Consider the following 20679-nt stretch of genomic DNA (forward strand, 5'->3'; position numbering starts at 1 on the left):
CCAGACAGGGAATCTAGAACATGGTTCGGGGAGGCCGGGAGCCCCATGCTTTTGTGGAAAGCACAGACCATTTCTCCATGGGATGCTTCCTCTTTCATCAGTGGCCCTGGTGCTGTTCTAATCGATGCTGTTGTAAGTAACAATTTATTATCAATCTAGTGATTAATTAAGAGAGCCTGAGAAGTAGTAGACACTTGATAAAGCCCCCAAACATTCCTTCCCAGGTAAGAGAATGCTTGTCTTTTTCTAGCCTTAGGTTCCAAGTGAAGTTAGTTTCAGATTGTGTGGGTTCAGAATGGTGGAGGGGGGTGGGATGCCATGAGGTCGGGGGAGGCTGGGAGGAATAGTGTGAAAAGCACTGGATGGAGGAAGAAAAACAGAACCTCATCACGCACCTAAAATGCTTCAGGTCACACAGGAAGTGTTCCAGACTCCCTGATATTGTTGGCAAGAAGCGACCCCACCTGCACCCCAGGACTTCCTCTGAGATCCCTGCCTTGTGCCTCTACATCGGAGTGAGGCCATTTCAGGCCGGATCAGTAGTTGAAAGTCACAGTCAGACCCACCAGGCTTCTCACATCAGAGTCCAGCCAAGGGGCTTTCTCTCCAAGGCCCTCTTTATTCTCCCACCAGATTCTAGGAAGCCCCAGACTGGCTTGGTGTTTGACAGTGGAAACTATCTGGATTTGAAGCCAGAGGACAAGCATCTACAAGTCAACGGCTCTGCTACTTATTAGCACTCAGAGCGCTCCATGCCTCGGCCTCTCCTCTAACGTGGGCGAGATGAGCACGTCACAGGACTGGAGTCCAGGAGAACGCACAGGAGTATGTCCAGCTCAGTACTTGGTTCCTAAATATTAGCGTCTTTTCACTGACTCCCTCCCACATGGAGAAGTACTTTGTGAAGCAAAAAGCCCTACAGTGCGTAGCTTAGTGATGAAACAGAGATACACACTGGAGTCTGTCACCTGTAAGGTGTGTACCTTCGGTAAGCTACGTGGCCTCGCTAAGCTGCATTTTCTCACCTGTAGGATGAGGATGTTGGTACCTGCTCCGTTAAAAGGCTCAGAAGAGGGCAGAGAGCTGGGCACAGAGTGACATAAAGCCAACACCCAAGGGCCTGCGGATCTGCTGGCATTCGAAAGGACTCCCAGAACAGGTGCTGGGCTGGCCTTGCCCGACCCGATGCCTGGCACAAGCCCTGGAACTTTGGGGGCCAGAGCTGGTCCAAGGAGCCGGTAGTGCGTAGGCTGCCCCACAGGCTGGAGAGGAGAACCCTGGTTGGTGGGGGTGGGGGTGAGCCACAGATCTTCAGGGAGACACGTGGGGTTAGGGAGCATGGGAATAATGATGCCATTCTCTAGTCCCTAAAGTTGACCTTGAAGCTTTGACCTTTCTGAACAGTTTGAAAGATGTTTAAACATCTTCTGAACAGTTTGAAAGATGTTTAAACATCTTCTGAACAGTTTGAAAGATGTTTAAAAAGAGACAGGCAGGCACGCAGGAAGTGACCAGGGTGGCAGGCGGGTAGAATCAGCAAGGCCCTGTTGCCAATTTGGCCAGACTTGAAAGAAAGCAAGATTAAGCCAAGGATCTAAGGCTGGGGGGCTCACTGTCCGGCCCGGGACTCTTGACACCCCCACTTGAAGGCAGAGCTGCTGCCCTGGATGGGGGAGGAGAGATGACCCCTTCCCACTGCCCTGGCCTCTCCCCCACCCAGTTGATGGGGGCTTTGGGCACCTGGGTATCGTGCTCTAGAACAGAACAGCCAAGTTCACAGCCCTCTGAGGGCTAAGCTCCCAGCCCAGGCTAGCCTGCCCGCTCAGGGGAGCTCAGTTCTCCTGGCTGAACTTTGGACCCACCCAAAGCCCTTCCCAGTCCCTGCAGCTGGCTCCCAGGACCTCCAGGTGAGGGTGAAGCCAGCTCCACCCAGACAGTGGGTACCCTGAGAGCGTGCACCCCGCCTTCCAGAACCAGTGAGCTGGGGAAAAATGGAGGAGGAAAGAAGACAACTTACTTGTTGAGATCGGAGCTTCCAAGTCCCACTGATGCTAACTTCTAGGGTGTCCCTCCGAGGCGGTGCAGGGGCTCTCAGGGCCACGGAGGGGACCCTCCAGCACCAACCATCACGGGCTGCCTCGGACTCTGAGGAGAGCCTCTCCCTGCGTGGGTCCTGTGGGCAGAGGCTTCTAAGCCATCCCGTCTCTCGTCAGCCCCCTCCAGTCTCAGCCGCTAGTCACTCCCTTTCTCCAGCGACAGCGGCGGGAGGCGCTCAGTCTATCTCCCTCCCTCCCTCCGTCCTTCCCGCCCTCCCTCTCCTCCGCCCTCTTCTCTCCCCGACTTCTCCCCCACTCCTGCCCCCTGTACAATGAATCAGTGTAACAATGTGTAATAACCTTTGTAAAGGACCACAGGCGACGCATTGGGGGGGGAAGTTGGGGGGGCACGGCAGGGCGGGGGTTCTCTGCGACGTGGGACGCCGTCAGTTCTGAATGAGTCGGATGGGGAAGGCGGAGCGAGACCCCGGGGTGGGGGTGGGGGGGCGGCTGGCGGATCTGCGCTCGGTTCCCCGCCGGCCCCTCTCCCTGCGTCCCCCACCCCGCCCCCCCAGACTCTCGCCACCCCCGCTGGTGGTACGGGGGCGCGGGGGGCGGGATTGTGCTTCTGGTCTTGCAGGTGCCAAGGGCCGAGATCCGTGCGCGCGCGCAGGTGCGTGTGTGGGAGCGTGTGCACGCGTGAGAGCGCGCGTGTTTAGTGGGTGCGGTGCAGCAGACCGCAAGAAGGAAGAAACTAGGAGAAGCCGAAATCTTGGTTCACATTTGGAGGGGCTGCTCTTACACTCCGCGGTGCGTTGAGGGGACAGCTGGCCAAATTTAGTCGCACTTCTTAGATGGGAACCTAGCAGGTGGGAGGCTTTCCTTGGGATGTTGGAGGGGCCACAGTCCTGGCGCTGCATCCACAGCCCTGAGACCTTGCTCGGGTGAGTGGAGTCAGGGTCCGGGGGTCCCCGTGACTCACAGGCTGGAGATGGAGCAGGTCTAGAAACAGGAAACAGCCTGCGGCTCCTGGCCTGACTGCTCACCCCTGGCGATCCTCTCGCCCTCGCTGGAGGCAGGTAGCCTGTGACCAGGTAGGAGTAACAGGAAGCAGTCCAGACGAAGAGCCATCACTTGATAGCCTCCTCCCTTCCCTCCCTTTTAGGCTCCTCTTCACCTTGGGGAAAGATGAATCCCTGCCTTCCGTCTGCAACTTCTGTGAGTTGCAGGGAAGCCCGCTGGGAACGTCAGAAACCCCTGGAAAGGGAGGGCTGCTGTCTGGGCAGGGCTGGCAGGCTTCTCTAAGAACAAGTCCATGGCGGGGGGGGGGGTGGGGGGGGGTGGGGGGGGGTGTGTGCTTCCCTGGCCGGTCTCTGCCTTTGCCCAGCCTTTGGGGACCCACGCCCCTGCCCTAGACCCTGAGAGTGTCTCCCCACTTTGGTGGCAGGTGCACCCGATCAGGTGCGTGAGACCAGTGTCTACCAGGGCAGGGACTCGCACTGTCCTGTTCTCTGCTGTGCCCCCAGCACCTAACACAGCTCTTCCATGAATAGTTATCAAGTGAATACTGTCAAAAACAAGAAACCTGGTTTATTAATTACAAGGAGATGACAAATGCTTGTCACTGGGGCTGAATGCACCAAACCTGTCCTCTCCTATAAGCGCAGCGACGTGGCAGCGGCTGGGCAGTTTAGTCTCACGATGGCAGCCTGATGGGGGCTCCTCTTGCCCTGGATCAGTGTGCACATGGCCCACCGCCCAGGCACCCTCCCCAGGAACAGAGCTCAGAGCAGCCAGGTTGGTTTCCTGGACCTCGCTCTCTTCTCCCCGCACAGGGTCATTATTGAGTGAGGCTGCAGTGGTTCTGACTAACCAGGAAATCTCATCCCTTAGGGGATGTAGCCTGTCTTCCTGCTCATCCATCACAGGTTGATCTTATGGTTTGTTGATCTTATGGTTTGTCGCTCTGAGAAGAAAATTCTCCAGTCCTCCATTTTCTAGTTCTCCAAGAGGTCTTGATGGTGTACTTCTGTGGACCACATGACACCACTTTAAGCATGTCCTGAGCCCGGGAGAAGCTCTGTCCTGGGTTCAGCATAAAGACCATGGAATTTCTTCTGCCCTGATGGGGGAAGCCTAGCTGATTGTGAAGCAGAATGTAGGATGATAAAATTTTATTTTGTAAATGTTCTCACAGTGATAGACCTTGGGCCAGGAGGCAGAGAACCTGGGTCCAGTTCTCAGCCTAGACCTGAAAAAAGAGAAATAGGATTCTATTCCTGACTGCTTGTTACAAATTGAGGTGAACCTTGACTTTTTCATGCTCAAATCTTTCAAAGAGCACAGGTGACATTTGAGCATGGGGGACACAATTGAAGAACGAGGGGGCTTGGAAGGTATAAGTGCATCCTTCATTGTCTGAAATTGATGAGGCCAGTGCTCAAAAGCAATGGAAAATTCTCGTGTGTTGTCATGGTTATTAGTGCACAGAACCACTGCCTCTGTGCACCCTTCCTTGCTTCTTACCTTCCTCTGTCGAGCAATAGATGAACCCACAATTAAAGTTTTCTCTTCAGAGTATGACACACAGGAAATTATTTTTTCTCCTATTTATAGAAATTCCATTTGCATTTATGAGGCTGGTAATGTCTCATAAATATTTCCAGCCAGATAAAATATTAATTAAAAGAGTTTGTTGAGTTATACTCTGAAGTCCTAACTAAGACTCTTCTAAGACAAATATTTTAAGTATTTTTCTCTCATGTCAGGAGAATTCTTCATACATTAGTTGTGTATCCAGCCCATCCATAAACAGCGGATATGTATCAGTCAATGATATGTCTCTTTCTCATGGTTTCTTTATGCTAAAACCACCACTCCCCATATATACATTATATATATGTGTGTGTGTGTGTGTGTGTGTGTGTGTGCGCGCGTGCGTACTTAGTCGCTTCAGTTGTGTCTGACTCTTTGTGACCCTATGGATCGTAGCTCACCAGGCTCCTCTGTCCATCTTCTTTCTCCAGGCAAGAATAGTGGAGTAGGTTGCCATGCCCTCCTCCAGCGGATCTTCCCAACCCAGGGATCAAACCCAAGTCTTCCACATTTCAGGCAGGTTCTTTACCGACTGAGCCACCAGGCAAGCCAAGGAATACTGGAGTGGGCAGCCTATCCCTTCTCCAGGGGATCTTCCCAACCTAGGAATTGAACTGGGGTCTCCTGCATTGCAGGTGGATTCTTTACCAGCTTAGCTGCCAGGGAAGCCATATATATATATAATGCTAATATATATATACATATATATTCAATGAATGAATAGTGACTGTATGTAAGTTAAGGTCCATTACGTTTGGGACACTTTGATAAGTACTAAAAAGTATAATGATGAGCTTTGATCTAAAATACCTAACAATCTAATTGGGAGGGTCAGCCTATGTGCAGACAAATTAACAACTTGGAATTTTAATTCCCAGATGCTAATTGATGTAATGGTGTGTAGAATTGATCATAACACTAACAGAGCCTGGAGGTGGGAGGCTCTCTGACTGCAGAGAGAAGTGGAGCACAAAGAAGACTAGAACTGGAATATGAGGAGGGGGCTTGAATGAAAAAAACCTCGGGGAAGTAAGTGCTCAGGGACCCACAGTGAGGGAGAGATTGCTACTGAAATGAAGGGCAGGTGAAGTGTGAGAAGTGATGACAGGTGGCTATAATTAGCTGAGTGACTACTATGTGCCAAGCTCTTCTGTTTCACAGAAGACAGTGCTTTTAAGCTTCTTAACAACCTCCTGAGAGGGGTAGTGTTATCATCATTCTCAGATGAGAAAAGGAGGCTCAAACAAGAGAAGTATCCTCTCATTGTCACAGATTTTTTTTTTTTAAAGCAACATATTTTTTAAAGCCTTTATTGAGTTTGTTACAATATTGCTTTTGTTTTATATTCTGTTTTTTTGGCCCTGAGGCATGTGGGATATTATCTACCCAACCAGGAATTGAACCGGCACCCCATACGTTGGAAGGTGAAGTCTTAACCACTGGACCACCAAGAAAGTCCTTCATTGGCACAGTTTTTAACTGTGAATTTCAGAACCCAGTTTTGTCAGATTACACAATCATATTCCTAACTGCTAGGGGCTGAATTGTGTGTCTCTGCCCCAAATTCAGATGATGAAGCCTTAAGCTCCAGTCCTGCAGACTGTGACTGTCTTTAGAGACAGGACGTTTGAAGAGGTGATTAAGTTAAAATGCATCTGCTGTAATAGGCCCCAATCCAATGGGGCCTGGATCTTTATAAGGAGAGGAAATTGACACACAGGGAAACACACAAGCATAGTCAAGGCTGTATGAATACTCAGGGAGAAGACAGCTGTCTGCAAGCCAGGGAGAGAGGCCTCAGGAGAAACTGAACCTGCCCACACCTTGATCCTAGACTTCCAGCCTTCAGAACTGTGGGAAATTTCTGTTGTTGAAGCCCCCAGATCTGGGGCATTTTGTTGGAGGGACCCTAGCAAACCAATGCAGTAACATGATGGATGGAATGCTGCTTCTCACAAGGATGTTGCATGCCAAGCAATGGAATTTGAACTTTACTCCACAGATGGGAAGTATCTGTTGAAGATTTCTGAGTCACAGAGAATTATGAAAGCCATTTCTGTGAAGATTTTCCTGGAGGTGGTTTGCATATTATTCACTCATTCACTTATTTTAGTGAGCACCTATTTGGTGACCCCCACCATGGCAGAGACTGCATTTGCAGGGGTCACCTCTGAGCACCATTGGTCCCCAAGCTTGCACAGCTTCTGGCACATAGACAACAAGAAACGAATAGTTGTCAAATAAAAGAAGGTTAGATTCTAAGAACAGAAACACACACACACACACACACACACACACACACACACACACAGCAAGATAAACACAGAACTTACCTTCAAAGGGCTTCTAGTCTGGTGAGGAGAGTGGTATATAACTAGTTTCACAGTGTAATCAGTTTAGGTTGAGCAGAGATGAGACAGCATCATTCAATACAACTTTTGCAACGCAAGTGATGTTGCACATGTGTTCTGTTGACTCTGGCCCATGATGAATATGTGAGATGTGGTTGCTGCAAATAAAAAACTGAATTTTTAATCTTATTCCATTTTCATTGAAATAAGCAGGATGGTTGGCACGGACTAGGATAAGGGACTGGAAGCACGTTTGTTTGTAGGCTCCGCCCAGATGCTTCCCTGCGGTGACAAGGGCGGTGGGCGATGGGACCTGAGGATGCACAGTGTGGTGCACAATCCAGCTGCATCAGCACCACTCCTGGGACCCATGTAAGAAACGCAGAATCCCAGGCTCCACCCTAGTCTTGCCCTAAGAGAAGTTTCACTTTAGCAAGATCCCCCGAATGACTCCAGTATTTTTGCCTAGAGAATCCCATGGACAGAGGAGCCTGGCAGACTACAGTTCATGGGGTCACAAAGAGTTGGACACGACTGAAGTGACTTAGCGCATGCCCATACACACACACACACACACACACACATACCCCGAGTGACTCTCATGCACACTAGGGTTTGAGAGAGAGAGAGAGAAAGCTCTAGGTAGAAGATGCAGCCGAGAAAGATTCAGCAGACATGAGTGCTTATCAGGGGACCAGGGAGCAGAGCTGGGCTTGGAGCTGATCTGGGCTAAGCTTCCTCGACTCTCTGGGGACCCTGAGACCTGCCTCCTCCTGAGTACATGGTACCCCTTCTACTCCCCTCCCTAAGGCTCTATCACCATCTGCTGGGGCTTCCGTTTCCTGGCTTTCCTCTCCACCTGCAATCTACAGGTTCCTTGTAGAGGTGGGATGACCTTGCTTTTTCAAATCCTTGAAATTCCCAGTGCCCAGCATCCTCTCATTCAGCAAACGCTGACTCAATGCAGGCGTGTCTGCTGATAGGAATACTAAAGGCAGGAGGAGAAGGGTGCTTGGAAAGCATAGATGCAGAGTGTGATTTCAGACCAAAGGCTGGGTGAGTTGCCCACTTGCAACTGTTGAGAAGAGGAGGGAGTGGGTGTCTGGAGTTGAGGGAGTTGGGGACAGAGGCGTAGATTTTGGAATGCCGTCTATGGAGAGGAGCAGGGACTCTGAGGCCAGGTTAGACGCCTGGAGGAGGGCAGAGAGGGAGAGGAGAAGTCAGACCTGGGACCGTGCTCATGCCTGGGGGTGGGGGAGGATAACGGGGTAGTGTTAATTTTAATTTCCCACTGGATCGCTTCTGTGACTTTAACCCTTTTTTGTTATTATAATGCCCTGCCTCAGGGAGATAACCTGAGCCACCCACCTGTGAAGGACTGTAAGGAAGGGAAACTAACACATTCCCCTGCCATTCTAGGGGACAGTTGCAAGGATCAAATACTCTTTTCGCTTTGTTTCTTCACCTCCTCCCATCTCTGATCCATAAAAGAACCTGGCAACCAGGCCCTGATACGATGATTATTTTGAGGTGCTAGCCTGCCATCTTCTTGGTCAGCTGGCTCCTGAATAAAGTCCCTCCCTGATCCTAACACCTCATCTCAGATTCATTGACTTACCTTGCGTCAAGCTGAGAGAGCCTGGACTCAGTAACAGGAGGAGGAGGCACAGGTGGGTCCAGAACTGGATGGAGAGATGTGATCAGAAGGACCGGAGTGGCAGCCCCACCCCGAAAGGATGAGGGTGTCAAGAAATCAGAGCGGGCACTGTACCACATTCCATCTTTAATAAAGTATTTATTTAATGGTACTCATCTCATGAAGAATGCTTGTCCTCAACACCACAGGGATGGATAAGAAACGTGTTCCCACAGCTCCCTGCTTATGCAGAGCCAGAGAAATCAAGGACAGTGGAGCCGAGGGGAAAAGCCACTGCTCTGCCTTCCAGACACACTAGTGACCCTGCAGGTCGTGCCATGTGCATCCTGCTCCTGCCTGATCACCAGGCCTGTGTCCCTGCTTCTCTGGGTAAGCATCCACCTGTCGGGTGAGAATCCCAGGGCACCTTTTATAGACTTTCATGGAAATCTGGCTGTAGCACAACAGTAGCTTCAGCTTTTCCAATACCAGCTTCCTGTTCCTGAATTTCCTATTCCTGAATCCAGCCCAGGTGCCCCAGGTCGACATTTCCCACAGTTGGCTACACAGTTGATTTTATTGAACCAGCACCTGAGCACCTAGGAGCTAGGGCACTCAACAGCCAGAGGAGTCTGGGTTTTGTCCCCAGCATCCAACTTTCAATTATTGCAACACTAGGAGCAAATGATTTTTTTCTCCAGCTCCACAAAGAGGGATACTATCTGAAGATAAAAGATAACAAACAACTTTACATCCTTCTTAAGTTTATTGATCAAATCTCACTTATTCTGTTTGGTGGAAAACCCAGTAGAATTACTGACCAGCAAGCGCTGGACCTGCCCTGGCATATTCCACAAGGGGCCAATAGCACCATCTAGTGGTTGAAAAGGATTTCTCAGTAGATAGAATACATTATTGCCTCTTTGATCGCAACCTTTGGTTTTGGTTTTATTAAAGCTGCAGATGCCTTTATTCAAAGCATCACATTGTTCTAACTAGTTTGATATGAAAAAGTCAGACCTCCTCCTCCCCCTTCTCCCAGAAGCTACCATCTTTCCTCTTGTTTGGCTGAATGTGTGCTGAGTCTAAGTGCTGAGTGTGTGCTCAGTTGCTAAGTCATGTCCGACTCTTTGGGACCCCATGGACTGTAGCCCACCAGGCTTTTCTGTCCATGGGGTTTTCCAGGCAAGAATACTGGAGTGGGCTGCCATTTCCTTCTCCAGCGGATCTTCCCAATCTGGGGATCAAACTCAAGTCTCCTGTTTGGCAGGCGGATTCTTTACCACTGAGCCACCTGGAAAACCTAAGTGCTATGTCTGTAGTAAAACTAAGATGCTTTGCTCTTAGAGACTACCACTGGAGATGGGAACTTTTTAATAGCTCTCTCCTCCCCATCCCTACCACCTGTGCACACTCTTCCCAACTTCATGCTCCCAATAGGTATTTTTTCGATAAATACTCAGATTCAATGTTATCATGACTATAAAATTCTAATAGCTGATCCATGCAGTAAATCAGACTACTTTTTATTTCCTGCACAACCTTTTGTTGGCATCACTAATTTTCTTGGTTTTCTTTGCTCTCATCATCAACCTCAAGAAAACGTCTCCACCTACAGCTTCAGTCTCCTCTCAAAATGTCCAGTTATGTGAAGTGAAGTGAAAGTCACTCAGTCGTGTCTGGCTCTTTGGGACCCCATGGACTGTAGCCCGCCAGGCTCCTCTGTCCATGGAATTCTCCAGGCAAGAATACCAGAGTGGGTTGCCATTTCCTCTTCCAGGGGATCTTCTCAACCCAGGGATCGAACCCAAGTCTCTTGCATTGCAGGCAGATTCTTAACCATCTGAGCCACTTTGTCTCTTGGAGAGACCTCGCCGGGAGCCATCCACTCCCTTTGGTCTGAGTGGGCTACACTCTGCTGGTGCACAATTGGCCTCTGGCATCTCTTTGCCCTCCACCCCCCACACCCCCACTCCCCACCCCCGATTGCATCTCCTGTTTCGTGTGTCTCCTGCATTTTTCTTTCTTAGTTCATGCTTCCACTTTGGAGGGACACATTCTGCAGTTGTTTCTTGGGAAAGAGAGCATTTGAAGTAAGTTTTTTGAGACTTTGCTTATGTGAAAATAACTCTGTTCTTACTTGATTGACAGCTTGGCTACATATAGGACTCTAAATTGGAGATCGTTTTCCTTCAGAATATTACACAGATGTCTTGGTTTTCTTTCACCTTTCCATCGTGTTGTTGAGATATCCACAGCAGGTTTCATGCCTGGTCCTTTTACCCGTCCTCTCTTTCCTTTCTGAAAACAGCAAGACCCTCCCTTTGTCTGTAGTGTTCTGAAATTTCGGAGAAATGGGACCTGGTTGGTGTAGAAATATTTACACCTATTGTGCTAGACACGAGGCAGCTCTTTTCCTTTTTAAGTTTTTGGCTGTTCTTCATGGCATGTGGGATCTTAGTTCGCCCAGAACGGATTAAACCAGCGCCCCCTGCATTGGAAGTATAGAGTCTTAACCCGTGGGTCCCCAGGGATGTCCCAGCCAGGCAGTTCTTTTCATCATTGCCTTGCATTCTGGGAAATTTTCTTGCCACATTTCTTTGATGGTTTCCTTCTTCCTATTCCATTCCCTCACTCTGGAATTCCTCTCACTTAGATGTTGAAACTCAGAAAGCCTCATTTCCTTATCCTTTCTCTCCCAATTTCATCTCTTTGTAGTTTCATCTATGTTCCTGTAGATTTCCTCAACATTTTCTTTCACACTTTCTTCTGAGATTTTTGGTTTTGCTTTCACATTTTTAATTCCCAAGAACCCCCTTCTCTCATTCTAAGTTTCACTCTTTTGGCAGCGTCCTTTCCATTTGTGGTTTCTTCTCCCTGCATAGTCTCCGTTTCCTCCAAGATACTTCATCATGTCTATTTGTTTTATTTTCATGTCTATTTGTTTTCACTCCTCAGACACCTGGTAACCTGGGCCCCGAGGATGGGGCTTGACAACACTCAGACAGCTCTCAGAGTGTCTGGAGGACGCTCTGTCTGGACCATTTCAGTGCAGGACCCCCTGTTAATACTTTTTCCTTTTGGAGATATTCAGATTCCTCAGGACCACCTCTCTCAGTCTTCGGCTTGGAAGGTCAAGTCCTGAGAGCTGGCCTCTGGAATCAAGTTGGGGACTAGATCTGGGGGCTTTGATATCTGGGTGTGTTTACTTAGCTTTGCTTATCTCAGAGTATGAAAGCCCATCCCGATTGGTGTCATGGCTTCCTCCACCCAGAGGCCCTTTGCTTTACCCCAGAGAATAAAGCTCCAGTCAGCTGGGAGAGACTTCTTGCCTGGGCCAGGTCAGGGAGAGGATCCTTCTTAAGCAGACTCAATCAATCCTCCTCCTTCTAGCTACCTGTTCACCCTCCACCTCCAGTGGCTGACTGCGCTACACTTTTTGAGATTCTGATGTTATAATCATGCTGGTCCTGGTTTATTCCTGTCCAAGCATAGAATGAGTCAGTTTTCTGGGTTTCAAAAATATTGCTGTCTCCTGTCTGGTTCTTTTCACTTTTGAGGGCTAACAACTGTTGAAGAACTGTTATTGCATTAGGATTTCAGATAAGAGTACAAGCAGAAACATTTCTTTAAATCACTCTCTTTATACTCAAGTCATTCATTCATTTTTAATCATCCATTCTGCAGACATTGGTTGACCCCTTGCTCTGCAGCAGATACTGTGCCAGGTTCTGAATGTGCAGTGATGAATAAGATCATAGTCCCTGCCCAGAGCGATGTCTCCCCTTGTGGTAGCAGATAAATAAATAGTGATGCAAGTTTATAGAGAAAGGGTACACAGCTAATGGTGATGCTTGGGTGTCTCCATGGGTGTAAAGTCGGCTCTCTTCCAAGAGACCCCAGAAAGTGACATCACTTACTAAGTGGTCCCCATACTTTTTGGCACCAGAAACTGGTTTTATGGAAGATAATTTTTCCAAGGACTGTAGATGGAGGATGGTTTGGGGAGGATTTAAGTGGGTTACATTTATTATGCACTTCATTTCTATTCATATTGCATCAGCTCCACCTCAGATAATCAGGCATTTGATCCCGGAGGTTGGAGATCCTGACTTAGAGCATTTGCCAAGATCCACACTGCAAATTCAGTCATCTGATTTTTCAGCACAACCGTCTCCCAAGAACACCAGTTCAGGTCTGACTTCCTAATGTCTAGACAAGAACACTAACTCATTATTTTGCTGTGAGCACTCTGTGCTGGGAAGTAGAATTCACATGAAGTCAACACATCTCTCCCTACACACGGGGAGCCAGAAGGGAGGCCAGCTCGTGATGGGAACCTTGCTAGGTGAGCCTGGAATCCAGCAAAGGGCATGAATTGTAGATCAACTAGGTGATTATTGGTCTTGGCTATTGAACAAGAAGGCAGGTCATGGTCAATGGACTGGAATGTGGGAGTCTGTTGAATGAGCTTGCCCTTCCCTAGAAGGTGCCTGCTTGACAGTGCACCTGGGGACGTTCTTTCATTCACATCCATCGGCTCGCTCTTTGCATGAAGACCCCACGGGGTGGGGATTTTTCTCGAGGAGTTCAAGCTCTCCCTGTACTCCTCTTCTCTCTGCCCACAGCTGCTCAAACCCTCCCCAGACACTCTGGCCTTGTGAGACTGTACTGAGCCCAAGGACCGCGTCCCTTGCTAGATGACAGGCTCTGAATGAGATGTCTTGAATCTCTCTGATGATGGTCACACTTTCTGTGGGATTGAAGAATCATGTAAGGTGGCTGTTGAGGAGTCACAGAAAAAGACTGCTCTGCCTCCTTTTCTAGTGACCGCAGAAAACACCCACTGGGCACTTGTTCCCAGCACATTCACCTCCCCTTATCCAGAGAACCTGGCCGTCATTCGCTCCAGTGTCTTTTCGTGAAAGAAGAAACCAAGCCCCGAAGCTGTTGGGAGAGTGGTGGGTGGGACCTTTCTCCCCCACTGAGGATTTGCAAGTGAGTACTGGAGGGGACCTGGGGAGGGCACTCGTGGCTTCTGGTTAGAGAGCCGGGGAGCAAGGGCAAGGTCAGGATGGGGTTGAGGAGGGGAGGCTTGCATAGATAGGGGTGGTGATGAGAATAGACCACATCACCTCTGTTCCAGGGCAGCTGCCGTATCGAGGACACAATTCTTAACTGGACACAGAGACACGAGGCTGGGAACATCACTCGCCTTCTTCTGTAGCTACCTGCCCTTGTTTAAATGATCACACAAAGCCATGTTCACAAAAGTGCTTTGCAAAGGATCAAACTGAAAACGGGAGGCTACTGTGATGGCTGTTTTGCAGGTAATGTGGAGAAGCTTTTAAAGAGCAGAATTCACCATTGGGATTCTCTCTCTCTCTCTCTTTTTTTCATTTTATTAAGAAAGGACAGAAATGGTATGGACCTAACAGAAGTAGAAGATATAAAGAAGAGTTGGCAAGAATACACAGAAGAACTATACAAAAAGATCTTCATGACCCAGATAATCACGATGGTGTGATCACTCACCTAGAGCCAGACATCCTGGAATCTGAAGTCAAGTGGGCCTTAGGAAGCATCACTATGAACAAAGCTAGTGGAGGTTATGGAATTCCATTTGAGCTATTTCAAATCCTAAAAGATGATGCTGTGAAAGTGCTGCACTCAATATGCCAGCAAATTTGGAAAACTCAGCAGTAGCCACAGAACTGGAAAAGGTCAGTTTTCATTTCAATCCCTAAGAAAGACAATGTCAAAGGATGTTCAAACTACCGCACAATTGCACTCATCTCACACACTAGTAAAGTAATGCTCAAAATTCTCCAAGCCAGGCTTCAATACTATGTAAACTGAGAACTTCCAGATGTTCAAGCTTGTTTTAGAAAAGGCAGAGGAACCAGAGATCAAATTGCCAACATACAATGGATCATCAGAAAAGCAAGAGAGTTCCAGAAACACATCTACTTCTGCTTTATTGACTACGCCGAAGCCTTTGACTGTGTGGATCACAACACACTGTGGAAAATTCCTCAAGAGATGGGAATACCAGACCACCTGACCTGCCTCCTGAGAAATCTGTATGCAGATCAAGAAGCAACAATTAAAACTGGACATGGAACAACAGACTAGCTCCAAATCTGGAAAGGAGTACGTCAAGGCTGTATATTGTCACCTTGTTTATTTAACATATATGCAGAGTACATCACGAGAAATGCTGGGCTGGATGAAGCACAAGCTGGAATCAAGATTGCCGGGAGAAATATCAATAACCTCAGATACGCAGATGACACCACCCTTATGGCAGAAAGTGAAGAAGAACTGAAGAGCCTCTTGGTGAAAGTGAAAGAGAAGAGTGAAAACGGCTTAAAACTCAACATTCAGAAAACTAAGATCATGGCATCCTGTCCCATCACTTCATGGCAAATAGATGGGGAAATGATGGAAACAGTGGCTGACTTTATTTTTGGGGGCTCCAAAATCCTGCAGATGGCGACTGCAGCCACGAAATTGAAAGTCGCTTGCTCCTTGGAAGAAAAGCTATGACCAACCTAGACTGCATACTGAAAAGCAGAGACATTACTTTGCTGACAAAGGTTTGTCTAGTCAAAGCTGTGGTTTTTCCAGTATTCATGTATGATGTGAGAGTTTGGACCATAAGGAAAGCTGAGCACCAAAGAATTGATGCTTTTGAACTGTGGTGTTGGAGAAGACTCTTGAGAGTCTCTTGGACTGCAAGGAGATCTAACCAGTCAATCCTAAAGGAAATCAGTCCTGAATATTCATTGGAAGAACTGATGCTGAAGCTGAAATTCCTATACTTTGGCCACCTGATGCAAAGAACTGACTCATTTGAAAAGACCCTGATGCTGGGAAAGAGTGAAGGCGGAAGGAGAAGGGGATGACAGAGGATGAGATGGTTGGATGGCATCACCAATTCAATGGACACGAGTTTGAGTAAGCTCTGGGAGTTGGTGATGGACAGGGAAGCCTGGCGTGCTGCAGTCCATGGGGTCGCAAAGAGTCGGACACGACTGAGCGACTGAAGTGAACTGAACTAACCATGCATTAGCATTCATGTTACACAATTGTTCCCAAGTCTAGGTCAGGCCCTACCTGTGCTCTCTGTTCACTGATGAGTACCCCAGCTACCCAGCACCTCCATTCTCACAGCCCCCAAAGCACCCCCAACCCTGGACCACCAGGGACAACTGTCTCTATTCACACCTCACAGTGTAGGGAGCATGGTGTGACCTCTGCTGTGCATTCATTGGTGCAGGACTTAAAACTAAACCAGGATTCCTAGTTTCTGCTTCTATTTGATTTTAGTATTAAGCATAATGATGAAATAGTGAGCAGTGTTTATACAGCACTTAGCAATAACAAGGCACTTCCACTTGTAAGGTGAGTGCAATTTGTCTCTTTTTCAGATGAGGAAGCTGAGACTCTGCAAGGTTATGAACCACCCCAATGTGACAGCCAACCTACCCAGATTTTCTGATTCCAAGTTCAGTGTTTTTCCTACTAGCTGAGCTCTCTGAAACTGCATCCTGAACTTGAGGCTCCTATTCTAAGGCACGTTTTGTCCTCCTGAATACAATCCTCATGACCTGGCTCCCAAAGTTGCTGTGGGGCTGAGAGACAGCAGGGACCCAGGCTGGAAGGCCAGTGCCACCTGCTGTTTGGAATCCATATTTTTGAAGACTTCCCTGGCTGTCCAGTGGTTAGGACTCAGTGCTTTCACTGCCAAGGGCCAGGGTTCAGTCCCTGGTGTGTGCGTACTAAGTCTCTCAGTCATGTCCAACTCTTTGCAACCCCATGGACTGTAGCCTGCCAGGCTTCTCTGTCCATGGGATTCTCCAGGCAAGAATACAGGAGTGGGTTGACATTTTCTACCCCAGGGTCAATCCCTGGTGGGGGAACTAAAATCCCACAGGCTGTGTGGCACAGTCAAAAAAAAAAAAAAGAAAAACAATGTTGGTGAGTGGAATCCAGGTTCTTAATATGCTGGGAGAGTTTGGGCTTCGTGGTTTGTCCTGTAGGCAGGACAGGTTCTGACAACCATCCCAGGACATGCATCGTGGGTGGATCTTTGAGCAATGAGGTGCAGGGCTGGTCACTCCATGGTGGGAAATGATTGTCGCCTCCACCGCTTTGGCCACAGAGGCATCAACTTCAAGGTCGCTGGACTGGCCAGGGCACCTATGCTGCATCACTGGAGAATTTGGCAGTTTCCAGAGCCAGAGTTTGCGTGCCTGAGGCAAGAAGCTGACCCCCATAAATGTGCGAGCCTGGGAGAAAGTGCCTGCCAAGTCCTGGCTTGAGGGGCATCTGCTCCCTGGACAGCCCTCCCCGCCTCCCCTGGGCAATCAACAAACACAGGGTTGACTGGCTGGGATCGTGTGAACTCATTTGTCTTGACTTCTGATTTTATGGCCACATGTGTGAGCAACTGAGAATCTGGAACAAAATGTCCAGGACACTGACTGAAATCCTAGAAAACCTCAGGCCAGTGTTGCTGCCACGTCAAATGAGGGGGTGCAATGGGCCCTTCCCTCTGGGCTTCCAACAGATCTTGGAAGGACCCCTGGTCTTATGCCCACCCACATGCCCCCAACTCATCTTTGCTCCCCAGCCTCCAAGCTACTTCTCCTTCATCCACTCCCCATCTTCCAAGACTACCTGGTATCATCCTACCCACCCCCCAATAGCATCTTGCTAAGCACCACCAGCTCTTGGAGGCTCCCCCAGCTAAGAGTAAAACTCCTCTTCCATTTATTCATGACGCTTCCCATGCATTTATGCCTTATTGTGTCTGTGATGTCTTTTCCTCTATAAAGCCTTAAACTCTTGAAGGCAGGCACCATGTTTTATTCATGTTGTAACTCCCCAAGTGTCTGGTGCTGTAGCTTCTACAGAAAGACCCTCAACAAGCCTTTAGTGAATTAAGCAGAATTGTTAAAATTCTCCTTTTGTTCCATCCTATTTTTTTTTAAATGTCCCTTGACCTGGAATTTCTCACAGAGCAGTGGATGTGCTACCCTCTTCAAAGGCAGTCAGTGTTTCAGAGGAAAGCTTTTCATCTCTCGCACACGGGCTTCTCAAAACCTTTCCTTGGGAAGCCTTTGTAATGGTGCTCTTGCCTTTTTGTCACCTCAGTGGGGTTACCTACTTCTCCTCTGGGGCAGACATGTTCACATTGTACCATCTCTTTCACTAGACATTGGTTCTCTAAAAAAATAAAACAACTGAGGCACAAAGATGAAAGAACATCTTCCAGCAGAAGTCCCTCTGTCCTCCCCACGCAGGAGCTGGAGGCCAGTCTGAGGGGCAATATGTTTGCTTGTTGTGAAATGGCCTTTCTTGCCCTTCCTGAATCAGAGGACTCCGGCCATGTCTGTAAGAGGCAGTGGCCTGGGACACAGGGGATCCCCTCCCCCTAATGTGCAGGGGAGACAACATGCAGGTTTATTGTTGCTGTTGTTTAGTTGCTCAGTCATGTCTGACTCTTTGAGACCCTACGGACTGTAGCCTGCAAGGCTCCTCTGTCCATGAGATTCTCCAGGCAAGAATACTGGAGTGGGTTGCCATTTCGTCCTCCAGTGGATCTTTCCAACCCAGCGATCAAACCTGGGTCTCCTAGATTGCAGGTAGATTCTTTTACCCACTGAGCCACCTGGGAAGCCCCTCCAAAGAGGGGCTTTATGTAAGTTGCTCCCCTTGGAATATTAGTCATGAATGGAATAATATCTTTGCAATGCTCCAAATTTCTTTAAAGAAAAGGAAAAGAAAACCAGTCCATGAGCTCTGGTCCCCCAGCTCAGGTGTGTAGGTTGAGGCTCCAGGCTGTGTTTGAGGAGTTAATTCCTGTGAGCACCAGCAAAGTGGGACCTGGGTAAAACCAGGGGGAAAGGCCCTCTGCTCACTGTCCCAGGCTGCCAGGCCCGGGAGGACTGTGTCTGTAACCACGGGGGTGGGAGAAGCAGCAGATGGTGCAGCAGGAGCAGGACTTCCCCATGAAGGCAGGAGGAGAGACTGAGAAAACAATCCACGTTGGTTCTATGGAAGATGCAACATTCCATCTGATTCATCTTCCCTAGCGCATTATGACCAAGATGCCTGGAACTGAGAGAGGCAGCAGCCCTGCCCTCCTCGTTGCCAAGCAACAGCCTCTTTCTAATTCCCAGCTGGTCCCCAGGGGCTGGTCTGAATGGGGGACAAGGGAAGAGGGGGAACAGAGGTAAGATAGCTACCTGTTCTCCATAATAATGAGATGCTTTGGCTCCATCCTGCAAGGGACCTGACTTGAAAATGAATGAGACACTTAAGGAACCCTTTGTTTTCCTTATTTTGAGTGTGTTCTGCGCTGACTGGAGAATTAGCGTTTAGGTTTGCAATAGGTGTGTGTTTGTGTTTCCAGTTATCTGGAGGCTGATTGGGAGAATGAAAGGCATCTCTGTGACTCATGCTGACCCAGGGACTCAGCGTGGCTCCTTGACCTCCTGCTCTGATATTGAAGATGACAGCCCTGGTGCTGAATTGTGGAGGAGAGAGGAGTTGGACAGGACTGAGTGACTGAACAACAACAACAACAGTCTTGTGAGGTGTTGAGTGGAGACCAGAGGGTGAAGCGTGCCTGTATTGACCTCCTGATACTCCACGAGTGCAGAGTAACAGTTTACTAGGGGGACCACTTTCTGATGATCCAGTGGTGACCAGCAGTGGAGTGAATGAAGGCCCACAAAGACCACCAGGGCAGGGGGAACACTGATCCCAGTGTCACACCCATAAGAGAGTGTAAGACACGATGTGTGAGCCAGAGTGAGATGACCCTCGAGGGTGGGATGGGAAGAAGGAAAGAGAGCAGACCCTGGGGTGTGTTGATTTCCGGAGCATTTACTCAATGCCAAATGCATGCCAAGTCTGCCACCTCCATGACCTCACTCTCTGCTGTAGACTCCTGGGAGAGAAGCTAGGACCTTGTCCCCAGGTGAAAAGTTGGTGCTCTAGGGCTACCTTCCCAGTCGGCTCTACGGTAAATCTTTGGCTACAGAGTTCTACACTGAACTGGGGCTAGGGTGGGAGATGATGGCCAAGGGACATACAGACCAGCCTGAGCTGTGACCACAGAGGAGTCACGGAGCAGAAGCTTTGAAGGGCTCCTCCCCTACCTGGCAGCGTCTAGCCTTCATGCATGTGTTAGTCAGGGACACTCAGCCGCAGCACACTGGTTCCAGCACAGTTCCATAAACAGATCCCTCGTAATTAGCCCTGGCGGCTCAACACCTCTGCTGTATCCTGCCCACTTACCTGCCACGCCTCCTCTTGTTGGATCCGGTTCTAAGTAAACTGTGTTCTTTGAGAGCCATTGCATACAGATGAGTTGGCAGCCGGTCTGAGCTGACCCACAGACTCATAAAAACCAACAGGGCCCCGGGCCCCTTCACCTGTGCCATCCGAACTCTTGGGACCAAGGGTGCAAGGACTCACTCACATCAGGGACCTGGCTGCTTTCTCGGAGACCAAGGAACTGAGCTTTTGTCTCTGCATTCATGCTGGCAATCCATAGGTAAGTGGAGAAATGCCATATTGCCCCTTTGGGGAAAGAAGGAAGTTAATTCTGGTGGAAATTTAGTCTTCATTTCCCCATTTCAAATCTAGACAGGACTGTTCTCTGTTTCCAGATTATAAAGTTGTGATTTTAACTCCCTCACTTGATGCTGTGGGTCTTCTGTTTGCAAGTGAATGATGAGCTGTGAGCTTCATCCTGGCTGCCCTTGGTGGTTCCCAACCCTGAGTGTCATGCCTGGCTCCACTGTCTCCTCCTCGTGGTGGTGGAGACCTGCGTGGACTTGTGTCCCTGACAGCTTTAGCCCCTGCAAGGGCGGACCTCTCTCTGCCTTTGCTGTCATTTTGATAGAGGGTAAGGTGCTAGTCCTGGAGGAGGGCATGGCAACCCACTCCAGTATTCTTGCCTGGAGAATCCCATGGACAGAGGAGCCTGGCAGGTTATAGTCCATAAGGTTGCAAAGAGTTGGACACGACTAAAGTGACTTAG

At 48.9% G+C, this 20679-nt stretch overlaps 2 protein-coding genes across 3 annotated transcripts in view; one reads left to right on the top strand and one right to left on the bottom strand.

Annotated features, from left to right (window-relative positions):
- KCNJ5 (potassium inwardly rectifying channel subfamily J member 5) overlaps positions 1-20679 on the bottom strand; it is a 45859-nt gene that overhangs the window by 24394 nt on the left and 786 nt on the right. Inside the window, exons 2-3 of the mRNA XM_081536559.1 lie at positions 6965-7140; positions 2018-2173 (exon numbers count right to left, since the gene is read on the bottom strand). The gene's annotated coding sequence lies outside the window, so the exon portion shown is untranslated. The remainder of the gene's footprint in view (positions 1-2017; positions 2174-6964; positions 7141-20679) is intronic.
- The window catches only part of KCNJ1 (potassium inwardly rectifying channel subfamily J member 1), a 33202-nt gene continuing 31247 nt past the window's right edge, over positions 18725-20679 (top strand). The window contains exon 1 of one of the 2 annotated variants that reach the window (XM_081536563.1): positions 18725-18861. The gene's annotated coding sequence lies outside the window, so the exon portion shown is untranslated. Of the gene's footprint in view, positions 20191-20679 lie in introns of both variants that reach the window. The other variant, XM_081536562.1, reaches the window with a different exon arrangement.

This window comes from Giraffa tippelskirchi, chromosome 10, assembly GCF_054371585.1.
Source record: "Giraffa tippelskirchi isolate mGirTip1 chromosome 10, T2T-mGirTip1v1.2.pri, whole genome shotgun sequence".
In the NCBI taxonomy this organism is placed as follows: domain Eukaryota; kingdom Metazoa; phylum Chordata; class Mammalia; order Artiodactyla; family Giraffidae; genus Giraffa; species Giraffa tippelskirchi.